Raw genomic sequence first — 17,092 nt, forward strand, 5'->3', positions numbered from 1 at the left:
AAAAAGGACCAAGAGATTGATTAAGAGGGAAAAAATAGAGTACGAAAGTAAACTTGCAAGGAACATAAGAACCAACTGCAAAAGTTTCTACAAGTATGTAAAAAGAAAAAGATTAGTGAAGACAAATATAGGTCCTTTACAGTCAGAAGTGGAAGAATTTATCATGGGGAACAAGGAAATGGCAGAACAACTAAATAAATACTTTGGTTCTGTCTTCACAAAAGAGGACACAAAAATGCTAGGGAACCAAGGGTCTAGTGAGCAAGAGGAGTTAAAGGAAATTATTATTAATAAGAAAATAGTGCTGGAGAAACTAATGGGACTGAAAGCTGATAAATCCCTAGGGCTTGATAATTTGTATCCCAGGGTACTAAAAGAGGTAGCCATGGAAATAGTGGATGCAATGGTTGTCATCTTCTAAAATTCTATAGATTATGGAGCAGTTCCTGCAGATTGGAGGGTGGCAAATGTAACCCCACTATTTAAATAAGGAGGGAGGAAGAAAAAATAGGGAACTACAGACCAGTTAGCCTAACATCAGTAGTAGGGAAAATGCTAGAGTCTATTATAAAGGATATGATAACGGGACACTTAGATAATATCAACGGGATTAGACAAAGTCAACATGGATTTATGAAAGGAAAATCGTGTTTGACAAACCTACTGGAGTTTTTTTTGAGGATGTAACTGATAGAATAGATAAAAGGGAGAACCAGTGGATGTAGTGTATTTGGATTTTCAGAAGGCCTTTGATAAAGTCCCACATAAGAGGTTAGTGTGCAAAATTAAAGCACATAGGATTGGGGGTAATATACTGGCATGGATTGAAAATTGGTTAACTGACATGAAACAGAGAGTAGGAATAAACGGGTCTTTTTCGGGGTGGCGGGTGTGTGTGTATAAATAAGATTTGGATGAGGGAACCAAATGTAATATTTCCAAGTTAGCTGACAACACAAAACTAGGTGAGATTGTGAGTTGTGAGGAGGATGCAAAGACATTGCAAGGCGATTTAGATAGGTTGAGTGAGTGGGCAAACACATGGCAGATGCAGTATAACATGGATAAATGTGAAGTTATCCACTTTGATAGGAAAAACATAAAGACAAAGTATTATTTAAATGGTGATAGCTTGGAAAATGTCAATGTATAAAAGGGACCTAGGTGTTCTTGTACACTAGTCATTGAAAGCAAACATGCAGGTGCAGCAGGCAGTTAGGAAGGTAAATGGTATGTTGGCCTTCATTGCATGAGGATGAGAGTACAGAAGCAAAGATGTCTTATTACACTTATGTAGAGCCTTGGTGAGACCACACCTGGAGTAGTGTGCGCAGTTTTGGTCTCCTTACCTTGGAAAGAATATACTTGCCATAGAGGGAGTGCCGCGAAGGTTCACCAGACTGATTCCCGGGATGGCAGAACTGTCATATGAGGAGAGATTGGGTTGACTAGGCCTGTATTCACTAGAGTTTAGATGAATGAGAGGGGATCTCATTGAAACATATAAAATTCTGACTGGGTTGGACAGATTGGATGTGGGGAGGATGTTTCCCCTGGCTGGGAAGTCTAGAACAAGGGGTCATAGCCTCAGGATACAGGGTAGGAAATTTAGGACTGAGATGAGGAGAAATTTCTTCACTTAAAGGGTGGTGAACCTGTGGAATTCTCTACCACAGAAGGCCAAGTCACTGAATATATTTAAGAAGGAGATATAGATTTCTAGAGACAAAAGGCATCAAGGGGTATGGGGAGAAAGCGGGAATATGGTGTTGATATAGATCAGCCATGATCATATAGAATGGCAGTGCAGGGCCGAATGCCTATTACTGCTTTTTTCTTGATTCCATTGATCAGACAACGGAGGTTGGTATGAAGAATGGGAAGTACTAAAACAGTGGACAAAAATTATAAAATGGGGTTAAACAAATAAAACAGGACACTGTGGCTAACCTGAACTTAAAAATCAAGCCAAGCGAACATTTCAATTCAGCTTTTTAAATTCTTAATCGCAAACTGGTACAGCACAATCACTGATATAGTACTACAGGTATAACAAGACTATTTATTGCATAATAAAATGCCATTACCACTATAGCAGCTGCACTGGGCAACATTTTGTATCGGATATAATTTTACTACTGTATTACTAACATTGTCTTTTCAAAGTTTGCTTTTCTTATATCTTTAAATCCAATACTCTTCTGGGAATTTGAATAATTCACAAATTACATTGTTTCTGTCTGCAGTTATTTTAGGTAAAGGCATGAAATGACTACTTAATACTAATCAAGCAGAAGAACATGCAAAGAAAATCTGCATGCAAATTTTTCAGACTTAAATCAGCCTTTACGCTGAAACACAGATATTCTAGTCTCTGGAAAATCTTAAAATATGCATCTATCAGGCCATTACTGCTCCCTTAAAATGCTGTAAAAGGAATTCCAGTTTGATTTCTATGTGTGCACAACACAGTGATGCGCCATTGCAGTGCTCTATTGGCAAGTAGTCAAAGACCAACAATTTAAAATCTGCAGTGGTGCAAGATCACTATTTTAGCAGTACTGTCTGCGACTTAGCATATGATGATGATAATGATGATGTTTCGTACATTTAAGGCAAGAATGAGTTATAACGAAACTAAATGCTGCACCATTCTGCTTTGATATATTATACATACATACATACATACATACATACATACATAGGAACAGGAGTAGGCCATTTAGCCCCTCAGCCTGTTCCGCTATTCAATGAGATCATGGCTGATCTGTGACCTAACTTCATATATCAACCTTTGGCCCATAATACCTTTGGTTAACAAAAAAATGTAAAACTAACAATTGATCTAGCATTAATTGCTGTTTGCGGAAGAGAGTTCCAAACTTCTACCACCCTTGTGTAGAAGGGTTTCCTAATTTCACTCCTGAAAGATCTGGCTCTAATATTTAGACTATGCCCCCTAGTCCGAAAATCCTCAACCAGTGAAAATAGTTTTTCTCTATCTACCCTATCTGTTCCTCGTAGTATCTTGAAAACTTCGATCAGATCAGCCCTTAAACTTCTAAATTCTAGGAATACAACGCTAATTTGTGTAATCTCTTCTCATAATTTAATTCTTGAAGTTCAGGCATCATTCTGGTAAACCTAAGCTCCAAGGTCAATATACCCTTCCTAAGGTGTGGTGCCCAGAACTGCTCACAGTACTCCAGGTGTGGTCTAACCAGGGTTTACATACATAAATATATATGAACTAAATATCAGGACAACCAAAGCCATTGTCTTCGGTCCCCAACACAAACTCTGTTCCCTAGCCTGAGGATGAACCAGGCCATTCGCAACCTTGGTGTCCTATTTGACACGGAGAGGAGCTTCTAGCCACATATCTGCTCCACCACCAAAACCGTTTACTCCTACCTCTAACATTGCGCATCTTCGCCCCTGCCTCAGCTTATCTGCTGCTGAATCCCTCATCCATACCATTGTTACTTCTAGACTCCAATGCAAGAGTCTGACCAGCAAACAGGAGGGAGGGGGCCCGGCAAAGATCGTGAAGTTGGTGGCCGGTATCAGACCAGCAAACAGGAGGGAGAAACTAACAAAGATCGCGGGGTTGGTGGGATGGGGTGTAGGCCGATTGCAGCAGAAGATTTGTTTGAAGATCCGGGGGGAGGGAAGCACTTCTGCTCCTCCTGCCACACAAGCAGTGCTCTAAGGACTTACCTGCTGGATCTAGCTGCTCCCACCTTCCTTTAGCTGCTGGGTTTTCCAAGTCCTGGGACACCCCCAAACTTACTACGGTTAAGACGGAAGTAGGTGCGTTCACGACAGGTTATAGTCGAGTTTCACATAATTGCTCATTTATCCCTTCTGCCCTGCCCCGCCCCACTCCCCCCACCAATCTTCTCCCACCTGTCATTTGGTGGTAAAATTCACTCCCTCCAATCTCTGAAATAAAATTTTAAAGAGATTTCCAGGCAGTATTCATGTTGCAGTATGTTGCTGGTCACTGCAGTGCCACGATCAACAGAATTAATATCCTATATGGCCTTTTTCTACAATCTTGAATCGCAAATGGGACTAACTTAAATCGCAGCTGTGTGCTGACGTACAATTTTTGTCACTGACTGGAAGCTCACTACCACAAGGAAGAAATAATAAGTGAATTATGTCACCTTGAAAACAAAACCCTACGATGTCACACAGCCAAGGCAATGTTTTCTGCAATTCATCAAGAGCAACTCTTCTAAATTCATCATTTAAGATTCATTTAGTAGCTGCTTCTCAATGATCATGCAATGTTTTCAGATTATTTTGTCTAAATAAAACTAACAGCAAGATAATCTTTCTGGGTAAAGTGAATAGGTACTGTAGCTAAAGCAGCGACAGAGTCAGAACATTTGGAGCATTGTGGTTGATGAATTCTGAACTTGCTCTTCTATCATTGAAATAGGCATTGTGCGTTCATTTGTCTCATTTCCTCTCAGTTTTCTTTGTAGACCGGAATAACTCCAGTCTTCCTTTGGGTTTTGCAGTAAAATCAGCACTTTATGATAAAAGGTTTTGCTTTAATACAACCTTGCTGTTATGGTCTACAAATACCAACTTTGAACAAAACACAAAATAAAATGAACAATTCCTGGAAACAAAACATCTGGTATATGAGCAGGTACCATGGGTAAGTATTGCAATAAAGATAATAGAACACGCTGGTTTATATCGATTTAAATTTATTTTTGAACACTGCTCAAGAATGTCCTTATTTCACCTCCTTCTTTTGAGCCAATAACCTTGACAGTACATCATGTAACATTACCAAGTGTCATGGTGAGTATGGTGAAGAACAGACAGCAATACCATTATAGATTTTGTCCTTCCAAACTCGAGTCTGAGGAGTGCATTTTGAGCTTTTGACACTAGACCAAAGCACTAGTGGTATTAATGGGAACAATTTCACAATATTAAAGTGACTTAGCTTAAGCATATAACACATTGACACCAATACTCTAAATAAACCTGGTGACAACCTGTTTCATTTGTCAAAAATATAGTCACCACTACCATTGTACTTAATGAACAATTTTCACTGGGACTAGAACAAAAACTATTTTTTTAAAATAACACGTCATTAAATGGCTCTCTTCAAAACTGTTCAGTACATTGAAATAATTCATGCATAACATGACTGCCATTTCACTCATGTCTTTTCACTTTTAAAAGATATTTCTTTGAATCATAGAATGTTACAGCACAGAAAGGCCACTGGCCCATCTTGACTGCACCAATGATTATCTTTTTTTCAACCAGTCATATCTAATCCCACTCTATAGCTCACTCCCCACACCCTTTAGAAACCCTCTTTCAAGCAATTATCTAATTTCCTTAAATAAAAATTCAGACTCTGCGGCAGAGAATGAGACATTCTAATTGACATTTTATTTTCTAATGTCCCTTTAACTCTATAATTCTAATTTTCAGTCCACAGTATATCTTTCCTATAAACAAGCCGAACACTACCTGCAGCCGAGATGGCAGGCAACCTTCTCGAAGTCTGCCACCAAAGTCACTCTCTAATTTGGCTATGGTCCACAGAAAGGTGGCTGACAGCTTCCAACAGCAGCTCAGCTGCAAATGGGAACTGAACTGTGTGGGAGAAATAAAAAAATCCAATCACCCGCTCTGTGGTACTGTGCAGCCATGCTATCTCAAACTTCTACAATTTAGTCAGAAAATTTATATTATAAATTACCCATTTTAAACAGTAGAGAAAATTAACAGTATCTGTACTATTATTTGGGTTCCACAATGGGTTGGAACAATATCCTTCAAAACTGCCCATTATGAAGTACCAATTGACACTAAAGTGATAGATTTACTCAAAGGATGTATCACTCAAAGGCTGTAAAGCTAGCTGTTGTGGGAAAAGCAAAAATGGTTATTAGAGTTTCTTGTGAAATGAGTTTGGACATTTTTCTATTAGTCCTTGATCCAACCATCTTCACTTATGCCTCATCAGCAGCTGCAGTGTAAAATATGATTTCAATTGTGCCAATATATTCCATTGTAGCTGAATGTAACACTAAAAACAGCTTTCCTCTACAGTAGAAAATTTATCTGAAACTGATGGTCAAATAAAATGGTGTTACTGAAGCTTTCCTCAGCATCAACATTCCCAGCTTGGATTCTCCCATTCCCTTCACTTTAGGTTAGGCAAACCAACAGACAGGAAAGCAAGTTTCCGTATCAGAAACATCTCAAAACGTTAATCCTCCTCCGACTCACCCCAAAAAAATACCAGGAATATTTGCTTTTTACATCCGTTCTCTAATGTCTTATGTATGTTCAATTATACACCAATTTGAAAGATGAAAACCAGTTAACAAAATCACATCTTAGCTCATCCATCCAGAAAAACCCTCAAGTCCTTTCATTGCAGCATCCAATTGGTTCTTAAATGATTGTAGAGTTTATACCTCCACTACTCTCCGATTCCACGTGCTGATCATTCTTTGTGACTGCTGATATCAGTCCTAAATTTGCCTTTTATTACTTTAAATCAATGACTCCCTTGTTCTACTCTCAACTTAATTTAAAGTAATTTTTCAATTTACCTTTTCCACACAGCTTAAAATCTTGCACTCCTCTATAAGATCACCAGTTGCATATGTTCTTTCAAGGATGAACAGCCTAAGTTTCTGCAATCTTTTCTCATAACTGAGACCCCATCTCCCCTACGCCCCCTCACCAAAGACTTGAGATCACCCCGATCTCTGCACTGCCTCCAGTGTTTGCATATCTCACTTGCGTCATGTTGACCAGAACCAAACACAGGAGTGGCCTAACCAGAGTACTGTACAATTTGATTACCACATCCTTTGACTTGTCATCTACTGTTTTGGCTATATATTTCAATATTCTATGGACTTTATTGATTGGTGCTCTTCACTGGTTGGATATTTAGAGTGCCATGTCTACTAAGACCCCTAGGTCTCTTTCAATACTTCATAAGTCTCCTTTAGGATTATAGGATTTCTGGAATCTTTAAAATTCCACTGTGTTTTGAAATATTTATGATAAATAAAAATGGTCTGGCTGTTTGAAGTTTTTATCTCTACAAAAAAGCGGTGGACTAAGATTCTAAAAACAATGATGGCCCTTTGCTTAAGTGGCCAATCTCCACACGTGAGCTTTGGTAGGTGAGGTTTGGCAAGACAGTCGAACGTGGAAGACAGCCGAGCCCGCTTCTGTCCTTAAGCAATTTCCACACAAGTTCACTTGTTTGGTATCTAATAATAGCTACTACAGACTAGAAACCACAGTCAATTCTTAGCCTCCATAACCCAAGGACATCAAGACCAATTGCCATGGCAATGACTGAAAATGTTGAACTTATAATTGGTCAGAGATTAAACCCATGGTATATTCTTGGTCTATAAGTCTCAATCATACTATGCAATGCATTTACACAGTGGGTGAACAGGTAAGCCACTTGTGGATGAGTTGCTTTATGGTAGAATTCTGATTTTGTATAACAAACTTTGGTAGTAACATGCAATTGAAGAAAATTCAGTACTGGAACTAAAGGTGGAATTTAGAGCGCCCCCCCCACCCCACCCAACCCAACTCCACAGCAGGCAGGAGAGGGTCGAGGTGTACGAGGGTAAATTGGTAAAAATGTGAAACTTGACTCCCGACCCGCATCTACTTCCAGTTTAACTGCGGCAGGTTTGGAGGCATCCAAGTAACCCGCTATGGAGAGGCGGGTCAGTGACTATAAATAAAGCTCAGTTCCTCAGATTTTGGAAACCATTTGAATTTAATGGTTGTGGGCTTGGTTTCCCACGGCTTGGGAAACCCGGTAAGCTAAGGGATCACCGGAGCTGCCAGATCCAGCAGGCAAGTGCTTTTCCAGCACTACTAATAGGCCAGGAGGAGCAGGCGTGCTTCTACCCCCTGGCCCCTTAAGCAAATCTTCTGCCGTGATCTCTCCCTCCCAGTGATCAGCTGACCACCTCCCATCGCGATCTCGTCTTTCCTGATCTTTCCCTCCCGATCTTTCTCTCCCTCTCTCCTCACAGCTACGCTCCAAGCCGCCACACCGTACCCCGATCTTCTCCGATTGTTGCCGACCGTTCTCGGCTGTGGCCTTCAACTGCTGATTTACTGCTATGAAATGGAGTAAAAAATGTTGAGATGCTGCCATTAAATTCGCCAGGACCTCTGCGTTTCTGGTAATTCTGGGTTTCCCGACTGCAAACATGCGCCCCTGCTCCTCCCGATAAATATCCGGGGCCCCAAGTGTGTGTAAATGGAGCTAGAATTATTTTTGCCACATTATTTATTCAGGTTGCACACCAGCACTATGTCAGACTCGTGAAACGTCTCAAACAGCAACAATGGGATATTCATTCAAATGTAAATAATTTCAAAGCACTTTAACAGCAAAATTGTTAGTAGCAGCACTCAATGTTTGACAAATTATTTTTTTTAAATGTTGCGGGAAAGATCTTCAAAGCAATTACACGAGTTTTAATGGGCGAGTATCTGGTAAACCAAATTCTGATAATAAACTGCCAACACGGATTCAGGATGGGAAAGTTATATTTAACAACTTTTTGCCATTCTTTTAATAAAAGGTATCTTGCTGTCATTAAAGTCAAGGAAATGCAGTGAATGGTAAACACCCGCATTTTGATTTTAAAACAAGTTTGAGAAGATCTTCATTAGGTAAAGCCAAGGAATAAGCAGTAGAAAATTGCCTTAAAAACAGGAAACAGCTGTGTCATAACCAGTAACAGGATGGAAAGGGTGTGCAATTGGGGTACCAGAAGAGTCTTTCTTGGGAAATTCCCTATTTCTAATTGCAGTGGTGCGGATAATGAGAGTTTGAAAAGGTTATTAAAGTTGAAAAGCAAATAATGAAGAATGTGGTTAGAGTAAGGAACAGTGCTTTCAAAAACTCGATGGCAATTAAAAATTAGACATACAAATAAAGAGAGAATTCAGAAAGCATAATCTCACACAACAGGTAATAATATATTAAATAAATTACCAGATAAAGCCATTGAAACAAATACTATAAAAGTGGGTCTAAAGAGAACCAGAAAGGTTTGAGGGGAAAAGGGACAGAAGGATATGGTGAGAAAACAGAAAGGTATTCAACAAAATAGGGGAAATTTGAGCCAAAAATTTCAAGACACAGACAGACACTGACTACTTTCCAAAGCTGGTCGCAAAGGTAAAAAGACAATGCTCTAACCCACTTGCACCTAGTCCCTTGAAGATTGGTGAAGATACTGTAGAAAGCTATTAAATGTTGTGCTGAGAGATAATTCACATGATAAAAACTGAACAACAGGGTTATCTGAAATAATGGGCTCAATTTTCCACAATGCCATTTTTTGCCGTATTTGAAGAGTTACGGCCAATATTTTGGGCCCGACTACGCAAAAAAAAAGTTGAAAGTCTCTGCATTTTAACGTGTGAATGTGGCCCGGTGCACATTGTCCTTAAGCTCTATGGGTGGAACCCAAGATGTGTGCCAAAAAGATCGGGTTGCCAGGGTAACGAGGGACACACTGCTGGCTGAGGCTGGAAAGTGAAACATGAGACATTCTGGCCCGCTCACAGCAACCCGCACAAACACATTGCTGCTTACCAACATGAAAATATTAGAGTGTTTTTGTGCCAAAAGTAAATTGAATTGGAAAGGACCCCCTCCCTTCACCTGCCCAGTGCTGTTCGTAGCCCAGGCCGAAAGGCTTCCCTCTCCTCCCCCTTCCCCCCCCCCCCACCCCCCCCACCCCCCGGAGCTGGTGCCACTACTAGCCCGGGCCGAAAGTGTTAAATTATCATTTAAATGGAGAAAAATCGCAATGTGCTGCAGTATAGAGGGACCTGGAGGTCCTTGTGCCTGAAACACAAAAAGTTAGTATTCAGGTACAGCAAGTAATCAGGAAGGCAAATGGAATCTTGGCCTTTATTGCAAGGGGGAGAGAGTATAAAAGCGGAGAAGTCCTGCTACAACTGTACAGGGTATTGGTGAGGCCACACCTGGAGTACTGCATACAGTTTTGGTCTCTGTATTTAAGGAAGGATATACTTGCATTGGAGGCTATTCAGAGAAGGTTCACTAGGTTGATTCCCGAGATGAGGGGGTTGACTTATGAAGATAGGTTGAGCCTATACTCATTGGAGTTCAGAAGAATGAGAGGTGATCTTATTGAAACATATAAGACAATGAGGGGGCAGGACAAGGTGGATGCAGAGAAAATATTTCAACTGATAGGGGAGACTAGAATTAGGGAGCCTATTCTTAGAATAAGGGGCTGCCCATTTAAAACTGAGAATAGGAGGAATTTCTTCTCTGAGGGTTTTAAATCTATGGAATTCTCTTCCCCAGAGAGCTGTGGAGGCTGGAGCATTGAATAGATTTAAGGCAGAGATAGACAGATTTTTGAGCGATAAGAGAGTAAAGGGTTATGGGGTGCAGGCAGGGAAGTGGAGCCGAGTCCATGATCAGATCAGCTATGATCTTATTGAATGCGAAGTAGACTCGGGGGGTCAAATGGACTCCTGCTCCTATCTCTTATGAAAGGCCTCCCTCCCCCACAGAGCCAATGCCGCTCCTAGCCCAGACCGAAAGGCCTCCCCACCCCCTCTGTAGCCGGTGCCGCTCCTAGCCCAGGCCGAAAGGTGGACAGACCAGAACAAAAGCACAAGATTAAAGTTAATTCAAGATTAAAGACAAAAAGAAGATTGTTACAGTACTACAGAACCCATAAGTAAAGGAGGTTATAATTACCCACTCTCTCTCCCCCTCTGCCCCTGCTGTCCCAGCCTTGGAACTGAATCTTTGGCACTGATTCTCTTACCTGCGCTGATTTTGTTAACTGCCCAGAAGGTTTCAGAGAGAACACATACGCCGTCGTAAGAAAAATCGTAGTTGGTCAAACTTGCATAAATAGCCAGAATTGGTTCAGGTGGCAGGTCAATGAGGTAAAAAAACCGTAGCCTAAAAAAAAACTAACATGTGAATTACGCTGGCGCAGAAACTTTGGGGAAACTTGGAGATTTTAATTTACTCAAAAAAACACTTATGGCCAAAAAACAGCGCAAATAATTGGGGAAAATTGAGCCCAATAGATTAACCTTGCAGAGAGTAGAAGGACATCCATACAACAAACCATACAAACATCCAGACAACAAACCATACAAACTGAACGAGATCCTTACTTCACCTTGTTTCTAAATACTGCTCTATTCCCATAAAATGCATACTTTCTACATATTTTTGACAAAGCAATTTGCTTTTTCATGACAGGTCAATGCAAATCCATTTGATACCTCAGTTTATACAAACTGAAGACAATAGAAATGTTGTCTGATACTTGGATCTAGAAATTCCATTGCACTGCACCCATTTTATGGATGTAAAACGGACAACTAAAAGTCCAATATGGCAGGCTGCGTGCACATGCTCATTCCAGGATGGAAGTGCGCCGCCCGCCATGCTGGATCACTCCTCCATAGGTATCCAGGGCGTATGCCAGAAGAATTAAAATCTCATTCTAACCTTTAAATAAAAAGGAACCTAAGCTTGTTATAGGATGCTTTTGTGAAATTGGTATGCCCCTATGCCTGACTCGCCACCTGTTAAACTCGCCAGAAATTCATAGCGCTAACAGGCAGCAAGGATCCTGAAGCAACTCTACTTAAATGGCTCATTCCCTCCACACATTGCAGCAGTTTGAGTTGCTATGGAAGATGTCAGCAGGGGCTCCATCATGGTGGGTGCCAGTGATGATCATGGAGCTGACCACTCACTCCATGTTCGACAGAATGGTCTGCACGAAGCCCCGACACAAATTAGAACTGGACTCCTCCATGCTCTCAGCCAATGCGCGCAAGCTCGCTAGTAGCCAACCCAGTGCAAGTAGCATTTCCTGATGTATGACTATCAGACTTCTTTGGTAGACTTGTCCCTCAAATTCAGCATCTAAGTCCTCTGCAGCAGAGCTCGTATGTGATCTTGCTCCATCTCACTCTCAACAAGCTCCCCGCTGGAGTGGAACTAAACTATAGAACCAATGGGAACCTGTTCAACCTCCGTCGCCTCCAGGCTAAATCCAAGGTCGTCTCGTCCTCTGTCATCAAACGACAGTACACAGACGACACTTGCGTCTGCACACACTCAGGCCGAACTCCAAGCCATCGTCAATACCTTCACCAAGGCACACGAAAGCATGGGCCTTACGCTAAAAATCGTTAAGACAAAGGTCCCCCACCAAACTGACCCCGCCACACAGCACTGCCACCCGGTCATCAGAATCCACGACGCGGCCTTGGACTATGTGGACAATTTTCCATACCTCAGGAGCCTACTATCAGTAAGAGCAGACATCGATGACGAGGTCCAACACCGCCTCCAGTGCGCCAGCGCAGCCTTCGGTCGCCTGAGGAAGAGAGTATTTGAAGACCGGGAGCACAAATCTGGCACCAAGCTTATGGTCTACAGGGCAGTAGTGATACCCGCCCACCTATATGGCTCAGAAACATAGACCATATACAGCAGAAGCAGACATCTCAAAACGCTGATACCACCAATGCTGCCTCCGCAAGATCCTGCAAATCCACTGGGAGGACAGATGCACCAACGTCAGTGTTCTTGCTCAGGCCAACATCCCCAGCAACAAAGCACTGACCATGCTCGACCAGCTCCGTTGGGCGGGCCACATCGTTCGCATGCCCGACACGGGACTCCCTAAGCAAGCGCTCTACTCGGAACTCCTACACGGCAAGTCAGCCCTAGGTGGGCAGAGAAAACGCTTCAAGGACATCCTCAAAGCCTCCTTGATAAAGTGCAACATCCCCACCGGCACCTGGGAATCTCTGGCTCAAGACCGCCCAAAATGGAGGAAGAGCATCCGGGAGGGCGCTGAGCACACAAGAACATAAGAATTAGGAACAGGAGTAGGCCATCTAGCCCCTCGAGCCTGCTCCGCCATTTAACAAGATCATGGCTGATCTGGCCGTGGACTCAGCTCCACTTACCAGCCCGCTCCCAGTTATCCTTAATTCCCTTATTGGTTAAAAATCTATCTATCTGTGATTTGAATACATTCAATGAGCTAGCCTCAACTGCTTCCTTGGACAGAGAATTCCACAGATTCACAACCCTCTGGGAGAAGAAATTCCTTCTCAACTCGGTTTTAAATTGGCTCCCCCGTATTTTGAGGCTGTGCCCCCGACTTCTAGTATCCCCGACCAGTGGAAACAACCTCTCTGCCTTTATCTTGTCTATCCCTTTCATTATTTGAAATGTTTCTAAAAGATCACCCCTCATCCTTCTGAACTCCAACGAGTAAAGACCCAATCTACTCAATCTATCATCATAAGGTAACCATCTCATCTCCGGAATCAGCCTAGTGAATCATCTCTGTACCCCCTCCAAAGCTTAAGTAAGGTGACCAAAACTGTACACAGTACTCCAGGTGCGGACTCACCAATACCTTATACAGTTGCAGCAGGACCTCCCTGCTTTTGTACTCCATCCCTCTCGCAATGAACGCCAACATTCCATTCGCCTTCCTGATTACCTGTTGCACCTGCAAACTAACTTTTTGAGTTTCATGCACAAGGGCTCCAAAAAGAGTTTCATGCACAAGGGCTACGGCCACACTAGTCTGAAAATGCCCAATCTTGTCTGATCTTAGAAGCTAAGCAGAGTCAGCCCTGGTTAGTACTTGGATGGGAGACCACCTCGGAATACCAGGTGCAGTAGGTTTACCGTTGGTGGACTTTGAATCCAGCGATCCGAGTCTCTAAAAGAGTTTCATGCACAAGGATTCCAAAAGAGTTTCATGCACAAGGACCCCCAGGTCCCTCTGCACCGCAGCATGTTGTAATTTCTCCTCATTCAAATAATATTCCCTTTTACTGCTTTTTTTTCCCCCCCCAAGGTGGATGACCTCACATTTTCCGACATTGTATTCCATCTGTGTCCTCTATACAACCCGCTCTCCCACTAATCTTTGTGTCATCTGCAAATTTGGTTACACTACACTCTGTCTCCTCTTCCAGGTCACCTATATATATATTGGAAACAGTTGTGGTCCCAGCACCGATCCCTGTGGCACACCACTCACCACCGATTTCCAACCCGAAAAAGGACCCATTTATCCCGACTCTCTGCTTTCTGTTAGCCAGCCAATTCTCGATCCATGCTAATACATTTCCTCTGACTCCGCGTACCTTTATCTTCTGCAGTAACCTTTTGTGTGGCACCTTATCAAATGCCTTTTGGAAATCTAAATACACCACATCCATCGGTACACCTCTATCCATCATGCTCGTTATATCCTCAAAGAATTCCAGTAAATTAGTTAAACATGATTTCCCCTTCATGAATCCATGTTACGTCTGCTTGATTGCACTATTCCTATCTAGATGTCCCGCTATTTCTTCCTTAATGATAGCTTCAAGCATTTTCCCCACTACAGATGTTAAACTAACCGGCCTATAGTTAGCTGCCTTTTGTCTGCCCCCTTTTTTAAACAGAGGCGTTACATTAGCTGCTTTCCAATCCGCTGGTACCTCCCCAGAGTCCAGAGAATTTTGGTAGATTATAACGAATGCATCTGTTATAACTTCCGCCACCTCTTTTAATACCCTGGGATGCATATCATCCGGACCAGGGGACTTATCTATCTTGAATCCCATTAGCCTGTCCAGCACTACCCCCATAGTGATAGTGATTATCTCAAGGTCCTCCCTTCCCACATTCCCGTGACCAGCAATTCTTTGGCATGGTTTTTGTGTCTTCCACTGTGAAGACCGAAGCAAAATAATTGTTTAAGATCTCAGCCATTTCCACATTTCCCATTATTAAATCCCCCTTCTCATCTTCTAAGGGACCAACATTTACTTTAGTCACTCTTTTCCGTTTTATATATCGGTAAAAGCTTTTACTATCTGTTTTTATGTTTTGCGCAAGTTTACTTTCGTAATCTATCTTCCCTTTCTTTATTGCTTTTTTAGTCATTTTTTGCTGTCGTTTAAAATTTTCCCAATCTTCTAGTTTCCCACTAACCTTGGCCACCTTATACGCATTGGTTTTTAATTTGATACTCTCCTTTATTTCCTTGGTTATCCACGGCTGGTTATCCCTTCTCTTACTGCCCTTCTTTTTCACTGGAATATATTTTTGTTGAGTACTATGAAAGAGCTCCTTAAAAGTCCTCCACTGTTCCTCAATTGTGCCACCATTTAGTCTGTGTTTCCAGTCTACTTTAGCCAACTCTGCCCTCATCCCACTGTAGTCCCCTTTGTTTAAGCTCGTTTGAGATACTACTTCCTCACCCTCAATCTGTATTCCAAATTCAACGATACTGTGATCACTCATTCCGAGAGGATCTTTTACTAGGAGATCGTTTATTATTCCTGGCTCATTACACAGGACCAGATCTAAGATAGCTTGCTCCCTTGCAGATTTTGTAACATACTGTTCTAAGAAACAATTCTGTATGCATTCTATGAATTCCTCTAGGCTACCCCGTGCGATTTGAGTCTTGTCGCCGACACAATGCAGAAATCAATAGCAGACAGCGGAAGGAGCGTGCGGCAAACCAGGCTCCCTACCCACCCTTTCCTTCAACCTCTGTCTGCCCACAGAGTCTGTACAGCCACCTGAGAACTCACTTTTAGAGTGGAAGCAAGTCTTCCTCGATTCCAAGGGACTGCCCATGATAATGATGGGGAAATGAGGGTTGCAATAATAATGAGAGTAGGAAGTGCAGCATATGCAAGTAGGAGCAGAAGGCAGTGACTGATGCGTGGTGCAGTGATTATATGAGAGTGGAAGGGGAAAGTGGGGAGGGGGTAAAAAGAAGAATTTTATGAATTGTTTACCTGCAGGTGGGCTGACTGAACTTTTTTTCTGCGTTCCAGCCATATCCTGGGAGCTAAGCTCCTGGCATTGACCTCCTCAGTGATATCCTCCCATTGTTAACGGAGGTGTTGCCCGGAGGTCCTCTTGCTCCCTAGTGGGAACCGGATCTCCCTCCTCCTGTCAACAGGGCCTCCAAAGCTACATCCGAGAGGTTAGGAGCCCACTCCATACCTTTTCCAGCCATTCTAGACTTTTTAAACAGAGTTTCCCTGTTGGCTGCAGCTAACGCAGCCCCCACCCCCCACCCACCCCCCCCCTTTAATAGGTATTAGCTGCCTTTGTGGCATCAGTCAAGCCTAATTTCCCACCCTCCCAAACAGACATGCAGACGTAAGTAGTGCCGGCTGCACACCTGATAATGAGCGCGCAGAACCTTTATCCGCATGTGAACAGATGCGTGCAGCGCGCCCCATGTGACCATTTTCAAGCGCGATCAAATTTGTAGGCCATTGTATTTTTTTTAGACCCTTTACTTTTATTTAGACATTAGTTGTTTCTAAGATACTCTCACACATGTCCCATGGGTGGATATGGAGCAGCACTGCCAGAGGGAATGGTAGCATAGTGGTTATGTTACTGGACTAGTAATCTAGAGGCCTTGACTAATGATCCAGAGACAAGAGTTCAAATGCCACCACTGCAACTGGGAAATTTAAATTCAGTTAATTAAATAAATCTGGAATAAAACACTAGTATCAGTAATGGTGACCAAAACTACTAAAAACCCATCTGGTTCACCAATGTCCTTTAGGGATTGCAGGGTCAGGCCAGCAATTGCGGGAGTCGGCAGTGAGGAAGGACTTCAATTTATTCATGTTGGAGTTCTGCGCATGTGTCACCCAGTGGTCGGGAATGGTTCTGGACGAGGGGTGGTTCCGGATAAGGGAGGTTCAACCTGTATCTTAAAATGATTTTTTTTTAAGTTATAAATACTTTTTTAGCTTCAGCAGTTCTTGAAACATCCCATCTAACATCAGAAATATAGGTATAATGCACATTCATTCAAGGTCCCTAGCAAACCACTTTTAAAATGATGAATATCATAAGCCATAAGAAAGTTATGGCACTCCATAAGTATTTTAATAGAGTTAGTCCACTTACTGAGGAGTAGTGAAGGGGGCACAGCAAACCTTCAGCATGACTGCA

The 17,092-nt window shown here is 42.4% G+C and overlaps 1 protein-coding gene and 1 pseudogene across 2 annotated transcripts in view; one reads left to right on the forward strand and one right to left on the reverse strand.

Annotated features, from left to right (window-relative positions):
* LOC139268300 (uncharacterized) overlaps positions 1 to 17,092 on the reverse strand; it is an 82,724-nt gene that overhangs the window by 32,743 nt on the left and 32,889 nt on the right. The window lies entirely within an intron of this gene.
* LOC139269826 (5S ribosomal RNA) lies at positions 13,665 to 13,783 on the forward strand (annotated as a pseudogene).

The sequence above is a fragment of the Pristiophorus japonicus genome, chromosome 8, assembly GCF_044704955.1.
Source record: "Pristiophorus japonicus isolate sPriJap1 chromosome 8, sPriJap1.hap1, whole genome shotgun sequence".
NCBI classification, from domain to species: Eukaryota; Metazoa; Chordata; class Chondrichthyes; family Pristiophoridae; genus Pristiophorus; species Pristiophorus japonicus.